Source organism: Aphelocoma coerulescens, chromosome 24 (genome assembly GCF_041296385.1).
Source record: "Aphelocoma coerulescens isolate FSJ_1873_10779 chromosome 24, UR_Acoe_1.0, whole genome shotgun sequence".
In the NCBI taxonomy this organism is placed as follows: Eukaryota; Metazoa; Chordata; class Aves; order Passeriformes; family Corvidae; genus Aphelocoma; species Aphelocoma coerulescens.
The window spans coordinates 2,974,725-2,983,461 of NC_091037.1; positions in this window are offsets into that span (position 1 = coordinate 2,974,725).

The window sequence follows — 8,737 nt, forward strand, 5'->3', positions numbered from 1 at the left end:
CGGGTTTAGGGCCAGGGTCTGAAACAATGGGGTCCTGCTCGGTTACACGCCATAAAGTGGAACTTCCTGCTCAAAGACCTCTGCACAGAGCGAGATCTTGATGGATTTTCTCCAGGGTTGGGAACTGAGCTTTCCCACCAGCTGCTCTCCCGTCTCCTCCCTCCTGCATGGAATGGTTTGGGTTGGAAAGGACCTTAAAGATCATCCCAGGATGGTCCATCATGGAGTTACAGCAGCACCGCGGAGCTTTCTCCCCTTTGCGTGGGGAAAACTTAACGGAATTAATGCCAGTGATCAGAGACTCCCAGAACCACAGGATGGGGTGGACAGGGCCGGGGGATGGGGCACGACCCCGGGGTGTCTCAGCATCCCGGGGTTATCTCACAATCCCGGGATATCTCAGGATTCCCCGGATATCTCAGCAATCCCGGGATGTCTCAGGATCCCGGGATAGGGGTGGACCCGGGGATGTCTCAGGACTCGGGGATGTGCCAGGATTCCCGGGATATCTGTCTCAGGATCCCGGGATATCTCACGATTCCCGGGATATCTCAGCATTCTCGGGGTATCTGTCTCAGGATCCCAGAATATCTCACGATTCCCGGGATATCTATCTCAGCATTCCCGGGATATCATCGCACGGTTCCCGGGATACGTTATCTCAGCATTGCCAGGATATCTGTCTCAGGATCCCAGGATATGCATCTCACAGTTCCCGGGATATCTGTCTCAGGATCCCGGGATATCTGTCTCAGCGTTCCCGGGATATCATCTCACGGTTCCCAGGATATCTATCTCAGCATTCCCGGGATATCTGTCTCAGGATCCCAGGATATCTCAGCATTCCCGGGATATCAATCTCACGGTTCCCGGGATATCCATCTCAGCATTCCCGGGATATCCATCTCAGCATTCCCGGGATATCATCTCACGGTTCCCGGGATGGGGCCGGACCCGGGGCCCGCCCCGCCCCGCCCCGCGCGCATCCCTCCTCCCCGCCCTCCCATTGGCTGCCGGCGCGCGGCCGCAGCCAATCAGCGCGCGCCTTCCCCGCCCCGCCCTGGCAACAGGGGCGGCGCCCGCCGGGTTCATCTGAGGTGCGCCGGCCCCGGCTCCCATCATCGCCCCGGCTCCCATCATCGCCCCGGCTCCCATCGCCCCGGCTCCCATCGCCCCTGGCCCGGCTCCCATCGCCCCGGCTCCCATCGCCCCTGCCCCGGCTCCCATCGCCCCGGCTCCCATCGCCCCTGCCCCGGCTCCCATCGCCCCGGCTCCCATCGCCCCGGCTCCCATCGCCCCGGCTCCCATCGCCCCTGGCCCGGCTCCCATCGCCCCGGCTCCCATCGCCCGTGCCCCGGCTCCCATCGCCCCTGGCCCGGCTCCCATCGCCCCTGGCCCGGCTCCCATCGCCCCGGCTCCCATCGCCCCTGGCCCGGCTCCCATCGCCCCGGCTCCCATCGCCCCGGCTCCCATCGCCCCTGGCCCGGCTCCCATCGCCCCGGCTCCCATCGCCCCGGCTCCCATCGCCCGTGCCCCGGCTCCCATCGCCCCGGCTCCCATCGCCCCTGGCCCGGCTCCCATCGCCCGTGCCCCGGCTCCCATCGCCCCTGCCCGGGCTCCCATCGCCGCTGCCCCGGCTCCCATCGCCGCTGCCCGGCTCCCATCGCCCCTGCCCCGGCTCATTCCCGCGGGCACGGCCGGCCGAGCCCCAAATCCCCCTCCTGACCCCGCCCCGCCACCGCTCGGGCTGTCCCGGTGCGATAAACCCGCCCCGAGCATCACCCGACAGGCGCTGAAACCACCACGAGCTGCCTGGTTTCCGTGTCATATCCCTTTCCTGGGGTATTTAATATAACTCTGTATTATATATATCTATAATATGTATATACATATATATTAAAAATATATATAATATATATATTATATCTATATTATATATATAATGTATATGATATATACATTATATATATAATATAGATATAATATATATTATATACATAATACATATAATATAATATATATAGTATATATAATAGATATATAGATATAATGTAGATATAATATAGATATGATATAATATAGATATAATATAGATATAATATAGATATAATATAGATATAATATATCTATATTTAATATAACTCTATATTTAATATAACTCTGTATTCAATACACTTCCATATTTAATATCTATTCAATATACCTATGGATTTAATACGTACTCAATACATTTGTATATTGAATATACTTATATAATCAATATACTTATATACTCAGTGTACTTACATACTCAATACCCTTTATATATTCAATATACTCATATACTCAATATACTCATCATATTTATATATTGAATTTACCTCGGAAAACCCCCTAAATTTTATATATATATTTAATATACAGATGCAGCCCGCTGGGGTTGCAGTGTGAGAGAAGAGCTGAAATCCGTCGCCAAAAGGTTTAGAAGAGGCTCCATGCTGCCTTTCCCATGTAAAGATCAAACCCCTCCGCTCGCTCTCCTCACTATCATTTTTAATTAATGAAGGCAGCAATGCCTGCGGATACGGAACCGGGGAGAGAACGCCCTCCCCATCCCTCTGCTGTATTTCCTTTAAGGAAAAAAAAATGGCAGGGAATAATAATAATAATAATAATAATAATAATAATAAAATCATAATCAGCAAAGATGGCAATCGTGCAACAGATCCAGGTGATTAAGCACAACACGTTCATGGTTTTTGCAGGGGACGAGGGGGTTACGGCTCGGGGCTGGGCTCTATGATTTATGTAAAACATTTTAGCGCACCGGAAAATAGACCGCGGAGAAAATCCAATTCCAGATGATTCAAAAGGCACAAAGACAATGGGAGAAAAGGACCGAGTTCAGCTCATTTAAACGCTGTTAATTGTTCATTCCCATAGTGAGACGGTTCCTTCTGCAAATGAGAGAACAAACCCTTTAACGCTGGGTCGGGCTTTTTTTTTTTTTATTAGCACCGTGCCAGGACTGAAGTGAACCCAAATAATCTTGATCACTGAATAGTACGCGCTGTTTGATGGCTTTTTAAAGAAAGAGGGAGAAGAAAAAAAGAAGGAAAGCCGCAGATAATGCCCCACTGGCACAAAGAGCCGGAGCCAGGTTGGAAGTCACTGCAATCTGCGCCCAGACCTCTTGGAGGTCTCGAGCACCGCTAGAAACCGGCAAATGATGGGGGGGGGAGAAAAACCCTTCCGAGAGGGAACAAAGTTCCATTTACTGCTCACCGGTGAGGGCTGCAAGGGGGTGGCTGCACCTCCAGCCACGCACCGGCGTTCTGCTCGAGGTGCCCGCCACTTTATTGATCCGGTTATTTATTCATTTCCCGGCGCGCTCGCACCGGCGGCGCTCGGGATGCGGCGGGAGCCGCACCAGAGCCGGCGCTCGGGCTCAATTTTCGGCTCCCGACAGCGATGGGCGCTGGCAGGGGAAGGTCGGAGGCTCTGGCGAGCTGCCCTCGCCCCTTGAAGCCGTGCCTGACGTGACTATAAAAGGCGAGAGGAGGGAGGAAAAGAGAAAGGGGCACGAGGAGGAGAGACGCCGCACGGATAAATGCAGCACGTTTAGGGGAGGCACAGACCCAGCTCAAGCCGGCAGGGGACACAGACCTGGCTGCCAGCCCGTGGCAGGGTCCCTCCCCAGCCCCTGGTGCCTCCCTCCCCTCTTCCACTGCCTCCCTCGGGCTAAAACACCCTGAGATGCTCGCAGGGATGCGGGTAAGGATCCTCCTCCTACCTCGGCAACAGTGCCCTATGTCTGTCCCACCTGCGGGCTCCAGATCCCCCCAAAAAGTGATTAAATTCCCTGCCCGTGCCTTTTGTGCCTCGGTGTAGCCTCTGCAGAGCAGGAGTGGCTACTGGTGCAGCCAGCATTGCTCGTCCCCAGCGCTGGCAACACAGAAATGCAAGCGAGGAGAAGCGGTTTTTCTGCAGAAAACAGAAAAATCCGCATCCATGGCTGGGAAATGCAGAGGAAAATCGACCCAGCTCGGCAATTCCTCGCCCTCTCACCTCCTGTCTGGGCTCCCAGAGGAATTCCTGGGCCCAGCCCTGCTCTTGGACCAGCTGAGGGTGCAGCACGGCTGGGACAGGATGAGGGATGAGGCTCCTGCTGGGACTGTCCCCAGAAAAGACCCCAAAAACGTCAACACTGTATTTTTCTTGCAAGTTTCCTAGTTTGTGCTGCCTTGTGGCACAAGCTCTTCCCTACCTGGACTAACAACAACCTGGCTGGAGTCACACACTGGCTGAGCAAGGAAAGGACATTTCCCAAGCAGGAATGGCGCTGGAAGTGAGGAGCATTATCCCAGCCACATTCCCGCTGCACTGCTGCCAGGACAAGTGTCCCAGGCTATAGCAGAGGTCAAGACTCCAGCTCTTCTCTAAGGACCTGGCCACCTCCTTTAATTTTCCATCCTTCAATTCCCACAAAATGGAAATACATTCAATATTTGCAAATCCTGGGGCTCCCTGAGGAATTGCTGTCGTTAAGGGCTCCACACATCACGAGGAAAACATTTGTTTTTGCCATTAAGAGAGCCAGTCCCCCTCAAACCGAAACGCAACATCTCTGTTGTGTGTGCCTGACAGTGTTCCTGCCCTGCTCCAAAGCACGCCGAGGGAAAAACGGGAGCCTTTCACTCCATTTCAATGGACTTTGGAACAGGCCCCTCATGCAATATGCATTCAGTCATATAGTGCTGGCAGAAAAGGCTCCTGAATGAGACAAAATATCTAATCAGCTGCATTTACCCCGTGCTTCAGTCCCCCACCTGCACCAGGATTACATTTGAGAGCGTGCAAACTGTACCAGAGTTTCCTCTATAGCATCAATCACCACATTGTGCCGCCGCATTTTGCATCGGTGAGGGAAGCAATTTATAATTTGAGGCGGCTTCGAGTTAGGAAGGAACTGATTACAGCCCGGGAAGTTTGTGGCTCCCCAGAATTCCAAACCCCACGGCTCGGGAGGGAATCGTGTGAGGGGGGTTTAAATGGTGCAGTGTTAAAATGGCTGCTCTACCTCGTCCTGGAGGTAGGGAAATATTCCAGGGAGAGTTGTGGTGGATCCTGAGATCCTTGTGAATGGAAATGTCATCTCCAGAATGTATATCCCATTAGCTGGGAGTGGAAAGGTGCTGCTTAAAAATCTCCAAGTGCTTCAGTCGTATTTTTTTGTTTTAATTTTAAGGTGAGACACAGATCTGACAACAAAGCAGAGCTGGAAGTGTTTGGGAGAGCTGCAAGCTTGGGATTTTTTCAGGCAGAAATTACATTCCCTCCATGCTGAAACCAGCACGATTTGGGGAAAATTTTGCTGTGGTGGGTGTCAAACTGAAGCAGGGTTTAGTGCTTCTGTTTCTATTCCACATTTTCCATGCTGACCTTGACAGAGAGTCTGTTTATTAAATTTGTGGGCAACACAGAGCTGGGAGAGCCCCACCAGAATGTTAAGATCAGAATTAGCCTTCAAAATTATCTGGATAAATTGAAGAATCGTCTGAAATAACTGGCTGCAATCCAACAGGGATGAAAGTACGAGATATTGGACAGAGGCAGGAATATTCCAAAGCATAAACAAGACCCGGGGTGATGATGAGCTCTGCAGAAAGAGACCCAGCAGTGGGTGACGAGCTGAACAGGGTGGTGGGGCAGAGCCTGGAGGGTTTCTGCCCTTTTCCTAACTGGAGAGGATGGAGCTCGCAGGAAGGTGGGAAAGGGTGCTCACATCCTGGGAAAATGATGGATGAGGAAAGCTGGATGTGACACAACGCGAAGTAGTAAATTCAAATTCAGGCAAAGACTTGGTGCCACCATGCGGCTTGGGGAAATCCATCCTTCCCTGAACCAAACCTTGTCTGTCTTTGCTTGTTGGGTGCTCTCTTCTTTCCAGGAATGAGCCAAGAGAAGCCAAGACTGTGACAAACTACAGAGAAATTCCCTTTCCGTGTCAAGACAGAGCTGTGTCCTCACTGGGAATTCGGTGCCCTGAGTTTAGATCCCTGGGTGCCTCTGATCCCTGTGTCTGCTGCTCCTGAGCTGATCCAGACATTGCCAACCTCCTGCTGGAGAGCTGTGAAAGGTGTGGTGATCTCCTCCCTGCGTGAGTCACTTCTCTCATGGAAATTGGGATAGTTGCTATTTTACAGGTGCTGCTCGAAAAATGCTCAAAGAGCCAGAGAGGTCTCAAAAAAAAAAAAAAAAATTAAAAATATTCAACCAAGAAGCTGCATTTCCAGGGGGTTAAAGCATCTTCTGGCACTTGGGGGGTGATGAATATTTTTCCTGCCATGCCACCAGTTCTGCAGATGATCTTGGGCTTCTCCAGCACCCATTTCCCTCAGCCCTAGAGGACACACCACACCACCAGCCCAGTCCCTAATGAGAAAGATACCCTGTGAGTGCAAGGTGTTAGCCTTCCCCATCACTAATTACCATCATTTATTAGCAGACCACCTCAGCATTTCTGCCTCCTCCTCTGCAGGGTAAAAACTACACTTTTAAACACACACAAAGCTTTCTTTTCCCTTCAGACAGCATCCTGGATTTTTGGGTAATTCTTCAGGGGTGCCACTTCCAGGAGGGCGGGGAGTGCTTCCCTCTGCCTTTATTTCTAAGGAAAACTTGTGCTGCCCCAACCCAAGGCCTTTGTGTGCATTGGCACTGCAGAAATAAAGCCCCAAAATGGCAAATTCCTGATAAATGCAGCCAAGGATCCGAGAGCTGCACTCGCATTTCCCTGCTCCACGAGCACTCTAATGGGGGCCAAATTAATGTGAGATCTGTTTTTTCTCAAGGCATCACCATCACCTCAGAAGTGAAATACCATGAGGAGATCATAAATGTGTCCTTGAGGTGTAAAAGAAAGGCAGTGAAAAATATGAGCACAAATAAAAACACTGGCTCAGGCTGCACACCCTGAATATTAATTTTTTTTTTTTTTTCCAAAATAGTGTCTTCCTTTCAGGCTGAAGGATGTATGGCTTTATAGATAACTGTTAACCTGACACTGACTGATAAAAGTCATCATAACCTGGGGGCTCTTCTCTTCCCACAGAACGTTTAAACAAAACCAATAATAATAATAATAAAACCCAGAAATCACTGGGAGTTTTCCCAGGGGAAACCCTGCCACTTTGTCCAGGTAGGATTCACATCCAGCTTGTGCACCTGAACTTCCTGGCCACGCTGAGACCCAGCAGTTCTGGAATCAGTGGCCACCTCCGCCCCACCTGTAGCAGCCACAGGTGAGCTGCAGCTCAGGTTCTCCAAGCCAAAAGTGACTCCAAGCCAATTTTGTGGGAACACTCTGGCATTTCCCAGCTTGGAGAATCCTTGTTCCCTCCCAGAGCAAAATCCAAGCCAGAGGTTGCTTATCAGCAAACCTGATGTGTGACTGCTGGTGTCTCACCTCTGCTCTCCTTGGAGCCAGGAGGGCTTAAGTCACTTATCCAACAATTCTGGCTGAGAGTCACAAAATAAACTCGTTTCCCCTCCTTTTCTGGGCTGTTGAGTTAAAAATCACAGAGATTTCCCCCCTTTTTAAAATCTGCCTTGCTTGGGGTTGCTTTTGTTGTTATTCCTCACCCAGAACTCTGTTCAGAGCACGTTGTTTGGCTGCAGAGCCAAGGGCTTGAAAGCCCAGCCTGCCAAAGCCCAAACTGCCCCTCTAACTCAATCCCTGTCCCTTTGTGCATGGGCAGGGTGGGACAGGGGGAAGGATCAGACAGGCTTAATGGCAAATTAATCATCATTATCATAATAGGCCCCGTCCATAGCACACACATTCCAAGTCATTCCGAGGGCTGCGCTCCTCCTGAAGTCACTGCTCCTTATTTTATGCACCAGCCCTGGCATGGGGAGAGACAGCATCATAAAAAGCACAAAATCCTCAAGATCAACCCCTGCAAACTCCACGTGGACGGAAGCATTGCCCACTCTGGGATTCCTCCTTGAGGGAGGCAAAAGAAACCCCAAAACATTGAATTCCATGCCCAAACTCCTATCTGGGTGGGTGTAAATGGTGTGAGTGACCGCCAAGCTGGGCAGAGGCTGGGAGAGCTCTCGAAGGGAGAGCTCTCGAAGGAAAAGCTCTGGACTTTTTTTTTTTTCCTGCTTTTTCTCACAGAGTGATAAAAAAAAGCCTGGCCTGGCTGGCTGTGCCAGAGCCTGCCCCGAGTTTGTGTGTCCCCAGCATTCATTAGTGATTACATGCCCCCCGAACACCTGCGAGAGCAGCTCATAAAGCACGCATTCATGGGCCCTGGCAGCACCAGCATGGGAACTGCAGGCTACAGGGCGACAGTCATTGTATCTCCAGATAAAAACATTCTCTCACCGAGCCCTCTGAAAATAGAAGCTGGCTGCAATTTCAGTTCGGCACCACACGGTATTTAAAGGAAAAAAAAAATAAAAATAAAGAAGGGTTCCTTCACCTCGGTCGCTTTTAAAGTCAGTTAAGTGCATGGCTGGGGTGCTGTCGGTGCACAGCAGCCTCTGCCACACAGCAGGGACAAATCACAGGGTCCCCAAGTGTTTCCTTGCTGGAGCATCTGGCAACGGTGCCATTTCTTCCTTTGCACTTCCCATTTATTCCCCCTTCCTGCCCACAGCAGCTCTGACAGGGGCTACAGTGTCAGGGTGGTCAGCAGGGAAAGGCCCTGCCTTCAGTGGTCCCACTGGAAGTATCAAAACACTTAAA